Source organism: Equus przewalskii, unplaced genomic scaffold (genome assembly GCF_037783145.1).
Source record: "Equus przewalskii isolate Varuska unplaced genomic scaffold, EquPr2 ChrUn-13, whole genome shotgun sequence".
NCBI classification, from domain to species: domain Eukaryota; kingdom Metazoa; phylum Chordata; class Mammalia; order Perissodactyla; family Equidae; genus Equus; species Equus przewalskii.
This window is the reverse complement of record NW_027228750.1, coordinates 13,605,221-13,615,229: the sequence shown is the minus strand read 5'-3', so window position 1 is coordinate 13,615,229 and position 10,009 is coordinate 13,605,221.

The following is a 10,009-nucleotide window of genomic DNA, read 5'->3' as shown; positions in this document are numbered from 1 at the left end:
TGGGACGCTGCCTCAGTGTGGTTTGATGAGCAGTGCCATTCCGTGCCCAGGATTCGAACCAAAGAAACACTGGGCCGCCTGCAGCAGAGCACACGAACTTAACCACTTGGCCACGGGGCCAGCCCCCATTAATTTCTATTTTTGAAATATTACAGTAAATGGTGTTATTTTGATTATGAGGCTTTTTGGTGCCTCCTTAAATTTTGTGCCCTAGGTAAGTGCTTCCCTGCCTCTCCCTTGTCCCAACCCTGATCAGGTCTGGAATATTTCAGCGCTCTCAGTGAACAACCCTTACAAAAATGCAGCAGTAGTTAGCACCTTAGAGACGTCCCAGAGATCATTTAGACAACCAGGAGAGTTGAACTGATTGGAAAACTGAGGTTTTGAAGGGGGATTTGTATCAGTAGAGGCAGGAGGGGAACAATCCACATAAAGAAATCACAGCCTGCTCCACACCCCACCCCGAACCTGCACCAGTGAAAGTATACTTTAGTTTGCAAGATATTTTCTCTTAGTATGTATTTGCTGTATTATGATCATTCTTTTGAAGGCAAAACATTTATAAATGCAAACAACTGCCACCATTACATTCCAAAACTTGTTTTCTATTTTGCTAATTTTAATGTAAAATTCAGTTTTCTATAACCCTTTACATTGATTTTGTTTAGCCTTAGGTTTACAGGAGATTTATTTCCAGCAACAGAGGTCTTCCTAAATATCTTGAAAGTAAATATATCATTTTGTCATAGTATAAATAAATATTTTCTTGTAACAGCAGACTCCTAAAATGCTCAGAATGTTATAGGCCGACTTGATTCTCAATTTAGCTGTCCTGAATCTTTCCTTGTTAGATTGTGGGAGGGTAACAATCTGCCCTTTGAAAAAAAACATTTTTGTTTAATAATAAAGATAAGAGCAAAAAAATTGTGTAAATGTAAGCAAATTGTATGAAAATATGCTTGCGATGACCTAATTACTCCTTTGGATGAAAGTAGCAATTGATAAATTATTATGATCACAACTCTCATTTATCTTTAACAAAATGGTAATATTACCAAGCTCAATTTCAGTTAGTATCTTTATTTAATCCATTATTTTGACTTCCAGGAAGTAAAGCATTTGAGAATCAATGCTTATTCTTGGCTGTATTCATGTAAATAAATCAGCCTGATAAAATCATTTGAAACTAATGTTTGAATTCCAGAGACCAAATACAAATGTGTGTGTGTGTGTGTGTCAGTACTCTGACATCTTCATTCCTTTTATTCCTGCTCATCTCCCTGCTGGGAAGGAGGAGGTCTTACATAATAATAACTTATTATGTTCTTCCATGAGGGGGTGTGTATCTTAAATGTTCTTCTCTAAGTATAGGGACCTACCACAAATGCGTTTGGGGGAACACAGTTCAGTCCGTAACACTGGGGTTCCCTGAGCTTTGGGTTCTTTAGCTGATGTAAACCTACTTTCCGTGAGGCATCTTCCTGGGCTCCTTCCTATTGCTTCCGTGGGACAAGGGAGGCAAGGGGGATCTGCACAAACATGTTCATGCTGCTTTCTGCTTACTGAGCAATGAATAAAGTATCCGTTGTCCTCCTGATCAACGAGTTCTTCTGCCAGAATCCATGAAACTACAGGAGACTAGCTTGTTAGCTTTGAGGTAGCGTAAAATCTCATAGTTATTGACTCACCCCACTTCAAGGTCCCTCCCATTCCATTCCCTGGAATTGGGCTCAGAAACAAGCCTTCACACCCCCACCAACTGATAAGATTTTCAGTTATGTGCTGATGCTCACTACTACTATCAATGTAATTCTGCTCTGTTAAATGCCACAGGACCCACCTTGATGCCTCTGTGACACTGCATATTTCACCATCTTTACAGTAGCCATGAACACCTGTGGCCCACAGAACTGACTCATATTAGCATCCCGGGCACCCTAATTGTGCCATATTCTCCTGTGTTGATCACACAGCACTGCTGTTTTGTAGACCCGACATATCACAGATTGGTTATCTGAAAAGAATTAATTCAAGTTTAACTTTTAAACATCTCTCTTTTGAGGACTGAAATGTGTGACAACACAGATATGAGCCAAATCAACACCACAGGCTGTACGAAGAACATCTTTTCTCCTACATTTTCATTCTTGTTGTTGATTAAAGCTTTTATATCAGAATCTCTTTTGCTTTAGAATTATTTTTACTGTAGGCACTTTAATTCCATGAGGAATTAGACACCTGCTGGCTCAGCAGAAGTGCCTCAACAAATCTGCATTCTGATGTTGATCAAAGTTGTGACTCATGCATGGACCTCCTACTCTACAAATATAAAATATCTACAATTACTCATAATTTTTAAAATAGGTGCTAATAGTAAGTGCTGTGGGCATCAAAGAAAAACTATTTCAATAACTTTTTTTCAACTGTAACAAAGATTTTGCCTTTTAATTAGAGAAGTGTTTTTTTTTTCTTTCGTTTAACCAACAAGGTGTATTTATATGACTTTAAACAGAATTGAGACATTGGCTAAATTTCCTATTTTCCTATCACAGTCTGACTGAGGGTGTATTTACTCTTCTTTGGATTTTTACTATACTCATAAATACATCAATTGCTTATTTGACCATATCAGATATTACCTGGTGGCAAATTTTTAGTTCCAGAATAAGTACTTATTGTGTATCTACTAAGCTTTAGTCATTACGCTAAACTAACTTTTAATTTATCCTGATTCATTTTCTTTATAAATTTAAATATTGGCACTCTGAATACTATGTAAATAATATGCAATAAAGTGTAATTATTTGTGGATGATCTCTATATGAGGAACTGACAACCATACCATGCCATATGTTTACGAAATATTCAATTGCAACGTTGGGCAAACTGATCACTATGACACTTTCTTCTAAAATATATGTTTTTAGAAAACAATAAAGTTCCAATTTATATTGTTTTTAAAAGGGAAATGTATCTAATATCCAAATAGACATTCTAGAATTTTCAATGAAAATCTTCTTTGAGTTTTATTCTTGAAGTAGTTGTTTTTTTTCTTCCTTTTGAGGAAAATTTTGACACAATATCTATCAAATTAAGTAGAGAACAATAATCGTTACAGTGCCCATATGTTAAACTCTTTAATATAAAATAGCCTAACTGCTCAAAATATTCAGTTATTTTCCTACAGAATCTGGAAATGTAATTGATATACAACATAATTTTAATGAAATTACTAGAGCCCTCCATGTTGTCACAAATAGTGGGATTTTATTCTTTTCTGTGGCTGGATCTACGGGGTATTATGTTAAGTGAAATAAGTCAGACAGAGAAAGACAAATACCATATAATCTCACTTAGAATATGGAATCTAAAACATAAAACAAATGAACAAATAAAATAAGAAACAGACTCATAGATACAGGAAATGAACTTGTGGTTACGAGAGGGGGTAGGGGTTGAAGGGCAGGTGAAATGGGTGAAAGGGATTAAGAGGTAAAAACTTGCAGTTATAAAATTAATGAGTCATAGAGATGTAATGTACAGCATGGGGAATATAGTCAATAATATTGTAATAACTCTTTGTGGTGTTAGAGGGTGACCAGACTTATTGTGGTGATCATTTCATAATACATATAAATAGCGAGTCACTAAAGAAAATAGTAAAACATCAAACACATAATTTACATTCTCTTTTAATTCTCTTAGACCATGCACATGGTTCTATTGACAGCAGCTCTTTTCAACAATTGGCAATAAGAAAAGTAGCGTACCTGCTGGAGGCATAGAACAAAATACCTGTTTCCCTGGACTTACCCTGGCAGATCTTCTAGTTTGGGACATGATTCCTCTTGAGACAGATATAGTATATGGTATAATGTTATTAGGTTTTCCTAGACTCTGGCCCAACTACCTTGGTCTCATCTTTTTTATCCCTGTCAAGAGCAAGATGATTAAACTTCGCTTAGAGCCCCATGCATGCAGAGTGACTGTAATGTGTTCTAGAAGTCAAATTTTGTGTTCTGGGTTAAAAATCGCTTCATTCCACCTCCATGTATACACTCCCACTCCTGTCCATCCAAATGGGAGTAGTTCATCATTGATTCCCTTCCTCAAAACCATTCCATAAGGACTAGGTATTTAATATCTTATTAGGTTGTTTCCTCTAATGACCCAGGCAGAAAAGAGAAGATGTAAATATTATTGGCTTTACTTCTCTACTCTAATTATGAAGATGAGTCTAATAAATTAAGATTTTGGTCAACCTTGGTCTTACAGACCAACACAAAAGTGGCTTTGAGTCAGATGACTTGAGTCAACATGGACTCTTTTTGACCGTAGACCAGAATAGACTTGGTTTCTTCCCCTTCATTCCTCTTTTCCTTCTTTCCTTTCTTCCTTGCTTCCTTCCTTTTTTAATAAGAAAATACCTTCAGTAGAGAAAAAAATTTCATTTTCAGGTTAAATTTTGAAATTTTAACTTGAGTCTACCTAATCCTAAACCATCAATAACAACATCTTGAGTGTTCTCAATAAAATCTACACATTCTATTGCTGTTTAGCCTGCTTTGTTTGAATAGGACATTTTCTGAAAACACCGGATATCTATTGAAGGTACGGGTTTAAGACAATTTGATTGATCAAAATCCTGACAAGTGAAAATAAAATTTGATAATTGCAATTAAACTGGTTTATACTAATCTTCCCCAATTTTTTCTTTCTTGTTTTCCTCTTACCATGTCATACGCATCCCACATCCCTTCATTTCTGCATCTAATCTATGCTGTTTCTAGAGTATTTTTAGCCTGTCCCATGTTCTTTTCTCTCAGCACTATCCTCTCTGACTCCCATTCTTCCCTGCATTCATATAATCCTGTTATCTCTACTCTATATCCCATACTCTCTTTGTTTCCTGTATACTTTAATCTGTCTGCTTCTTCTAGTTCCTATAAGTGTCAGCCCACTGGTATTTACTCCTGAAACTTCATCTTTTCTTCTTCTTTACTACTTGTCATATTTCAGCTTTCCTTATTTGCTTTTCTGTTTGCAGTCCTTTCTTGTTTTCCTCGTTTTTCACCTTCCCTCTTATTTCACCTTCTATTGTCTCTCATACTGGTGCTTGCTTTGCTTTAATTTCTACAACTCATTACCCATGTTTGTTAGTTAGTGATTACCAAAATAAGTGCTATGGAACCAACAGCCCAAAACTCAGCTCACAACAACCAGTATTTCTTTCTCTCACTAATGGTCTGCATATTGGTTGGAGTGGCTCTGCTTCAGCTTGGATTGAGTTCAGGTCTGCTCCACATTGTTCATGTGCCAGTACAACAAATAGAGCAAAACCTTCTCATCATGGATCTAAGGAACAAAAGAGGACAAGTCAAAATCTGTGGTCACAGCATATCCACTCTACATTTCATTGCCCAAAGCAGTAGCCAAGGGATCTACAGTTTACCACTAAACAGAGGGGGGATATCCTTAAGCAATAATCCAAACAATCACACTATCCTTTCTTTCTACTGTATTACTTAGTATACCCATCTTGTCTGGTTAACTCTTTAGCAACAGTGCAAATTCATTGCTATTTCTTCAGCTCCCAGTCTCATCCAGCTTCCTTCAGTCCCATTATCTTTTCTTTGTTTGCCAAAAAGAAAAGAAAAGAAAGAAAGAAGAGTTTGCCAAAACTCCTTGTTGTGAGTAATTAGTCTCTAAAACTAGCTTGACAAAGGGAAATTTATTAGCTCATGTAATCTGTAGAATAGTTTACAACCAAACCATGTGAAGAAAAGTGTGCAGCTGATCCTTGAGAACAATGGGATCCAGCAACTCAGATGCTGCCAGAAATTTACCTGTTTCTCATTTGCTTCTCTTTGGGGGTTTCATTTTTTCTCACAGTTTATTGGCTTAGTTAAAACGGTTGGAAACACAAGGAACTACCAAATTTTACAACTATTTTCCAACTCCAGAGACGATCTGCATATTTTTTTTTCCATTTCAGTTTAAATGAATCAGAAGGCCTGCTTGAGACAGTTGGCCACCCTAAAATCTAGCAACCACGTCCAGTGTATAAGGATAAGATAGCTTCAAAGTAGAAGAGCTTTTCATAGGAGAAAAGGAGGGACTGTGTGTGCAGATCTCTCAATATCTTTCACGTCCTTATAGTATTTTTCTCCCTGTTTTATCTCATCTGTAAGCATAGCGCCAGCTCCGCTTTTAGCACAGCTGTTCTTGGCTTGGTAATGAATGTTGCTTATCCACGGCGGATGCTGCTATAGATTGCATAATTGGGTTAACAGGAATCCATCATCAGTAGACAGTTTCTGTATATATATAAGCTTATCTATATGATATAAAACACATCATTAACTCACTTTCTGTTAGGATACTATGTTAGATTAATATATCAAAATACAGTACTATTTCTTAAGAGAATAGAAAATTATATATGAGGTCTGAGATGTCGTCCAAATCTCCTTGACAGGAGAACTGCTCTATTCAATACGAACTGAATAATGTTCCTTCTGTAAATATAGATATTACACTTTAGGGAGAAGATATAAATCACACCATCAACTCTAGAACGGCATGACCCTCAAACTGTGAGTCTATCTCATTTGTTATATTACACACGTGAGAATTATATATTAATCTGACTGCTATTACCAGTGATAACCTCAATAATAGGTGCCTGAAAAGGGGGACTGGCAAGCACTTTGAATGAGCTACAGAAAGCCTGTTAAGTGGTAAAGTAGGCCTAAAATACACCAAGGGAAAAATATAATCCTCTAAAAGACAGAGGAGTTCCTTATAGGCAGTAAAATAAAATCCTCTGTGGCCATTTTTGCTTTATGCTATAACCTGAATGTTATGAATAAATGTAACATTGAGTTGAAATAATTTCCCATCTGGTGGCTGACCGTACTGTCTTTTCCTTTTGTTGTTAGCACAGCTGATGACTATTTTGAACCACGAATGAAGAATTTTTCAGATGGGCTGCAAAGGAGAGGCCTACTTACCAAACTTGGATGAGCTATGCTAAATACACCCTCAGTTCCATATTGTTCCCCCCAACAAAATAAAAAATTTGAATAAAAGTGAAAATTAGACATCGTTAGAGCTACCGTATGTATGTGTGTGTCTCTACTCAGAATTACATTTACGAGCTTACATATTTGATTATATTGGGAAAATGTTAATGATCACCCTGTAACAGTGCCTTAAGGAACCCTCAAATGATAAAATTAAACACACACACACACAAATTCATTTCCAAAGTGAAATATGTCATTGGTTGATATCCAGATGCTATGTATACTTGTTTAACCATACACTTCAATATTTTTTAAATAAATACTATTATTTACACAGTGCTGCACAGAAGATGACTTAAAAGCACTTCAATTTCTAGGAAAAAAAAGTGGGCATTTTTCACTTGAAGGTTAGATAAGTATCAGGTATTTATAATAAAAGGCACAGTATATGCTGTGTTAAAATAAAGCTTTATTCAAAGACTGTAAGGATTATGAGCTGCTAAAGATCTTAAATAATTGGGAACATCAAGGAAGGCTACTTGGAGGAGGTAACATTTAAAATGAAGGTTCAAGAACTGCTAGTACTCTGATAAGTAGATACGAGAACAAAATAATTACCGTACAAGAAACTTATCTGACATATAATTGCTACTTAATAAAAGTTAATTAAGTCTGAATTTAGGTTCTAGACAACATAAGTGAAGAAATGGAGTTAGTGAAAAAAAAAACAAAAACAAGTTTGAGGAATAGTCAATAGTACAAATTGCTTGGCCCATGGAGTTGATGTAAGGTAAGTCTTAGGCATTAAATTGGAGATGGGTGAGAGGCCAAATATGGAAGGCTTCAGAGATGTTGTGTTTTGTTACACACACAGGAGAAAACCTTGAAGTTTTCTGGGAAAGAACAAAGCAGTTACAGCCCTACTTTGGGTAGATCAATCTGACTATAGTCTACAGAATGCATTCTGGAGGAGAAACCTGGAGGCAGAAAGATCAATTAGCAGGCTTTTGCAATGGTCTTTTTGATAGACAGGCTGTTTAAATAAGCAGGCTATTTCCTTCTGAGCACGTGGTAAAATTCCATTCCCCTGGCCAGTTGAAGTCAGAGCACCCATTGATTAGCTTTGCCAACAAAAACAGGAAAAAAACCCAATAAACAATCAAAAAGCATATGAGCAGAAAATTTTAGAATCGGGACGTGATTTGCCACTTCTCATGACCTCTGCCATTTCACAAAGTGGCTGCCTCATTAGTATTGATCCTGGATTAAGGATGACATTCATGCAAAGTGGTGCCCTCATCTAGCTGGGACTTGACCTGTAGCATGGATGAGAAATTGGTCTTTAAAAAATTAAGCATTGAGTTTTGAGCGTTGGTTTTTATTTCACTATAATCTGGCCTATCCTGACTGACCTAGTGAAAGGTAATTAGAATTTGGACTAGCATCCGGTGAGGCAAAGAGAAATGTACTAACAGATATGAGGTTGTTATTGATATGATATTGCTTAGACTGTTGTGCTTCCATCCTCTGATGTTCTGGCCATCCTCTAACTTTACAACACCTGGCTCTAGGGTCCTTCCAGCTTTCCCTGAGATATCCAATATCATTTTGGATGATACCACATTACATTTAGAACTTAAAAAAAAATCATTCAACATTTTGAAAAGACATAAGCAAAGGGGATGTGGAAGCCCATAATAATCAAAGGAAATTGGGGAAAATTGAGAAGCATGATTTTTAAGGATTACTTTCTTCATAAAATTGTTCCGATCCTTCGTTTTTTTAAATAGGTGAAATTAGGGTACCAGGCTCCTCAGGATCAGCTGGAGTCTTAACAGAAATGCAAATTGCTGAGCCCCAATGCAGTTATAAGTATTATGACCTCTTGTGGTGGAGCCCAAGAATCTGTACTCTGCATGAAAATTTCAGAGAACTGTAACGCCACACTAAATTTTAAGAACCACACTAGTATTAACTTACTTCTATTCTCTAAACTCTTAAGGTATTTTATTTATTTATTTTTTGCCTTCCTCAATTATTACGACCATTAATATGGTCTACGTAATTGCTGGTAATTTTTATATCTTGTATTTTTAGCAGTGAGTATGCTCCCAGGAGCTGTGAAATATCTTTACATCTTTTATTCCCCATAGCGAGTGGCATAGTTGTCCCGTAGTATAAATTCAAAGACCAGTATTCAACATATGGCTCATTGACTTTAGTCACAAGAAGCAGAGAAGCAGAGGAGAGATTTGCTACATGGCATTAGTTATCTCACGGAAACCTGGGAGGGCCTGTGAGTCAGAAAGTTAGCAACAGCATCCAATCACAACCTCGAAGTTCATCTACGGAAACACTACCCTCTTTGCCACTGCCACAACACTAGCCATTTTATAGCAGGGGCTCTGCAATCTCCACCCCTGGAAAACTAGTGCTTTCAACAGTGTATCTGACAGATGGTAAATTCTGGGAAACGTGACTGACTGTTTTGCTCACTTCCAACATTCAGGTTCTTCGTGAATGACTACGGATAGACGATCCTAGTTCACATGCCTGCATTCATGGCAAGGGAGGCCTAACCTTAGCAATGCAGAACTCATAATGTGGGAAAATTTCAAAATTTAAGGAGGTTCTCAAAAAACTGAGCTGCCACAAATGAAAAATGGCAACACCCGTGGTTGTATATCAAATTCTTTGTCACCTAAGATAGTGATAGTCTAGGTGCTATGGTTTATGAGAACATAGAATGACAGCTTTTTCAGCTCTCAGTTAGGATATAACTACCAGACAATAAATGCCACTGAATTAGATCTAAGTTAGCAGTGCTTTCTATCCGGTACAAATTCCTTAAGTTCTTTGGACAGTGGTGTTTTTCTCTGTAAAATGAACATCTTAAACTATACTATTTGTAAAATCTGTTTTTGTTTCACAAATTCAGCCATTCTTTGATTAATGCCTATTGAGCTGGAAAATTTATATGG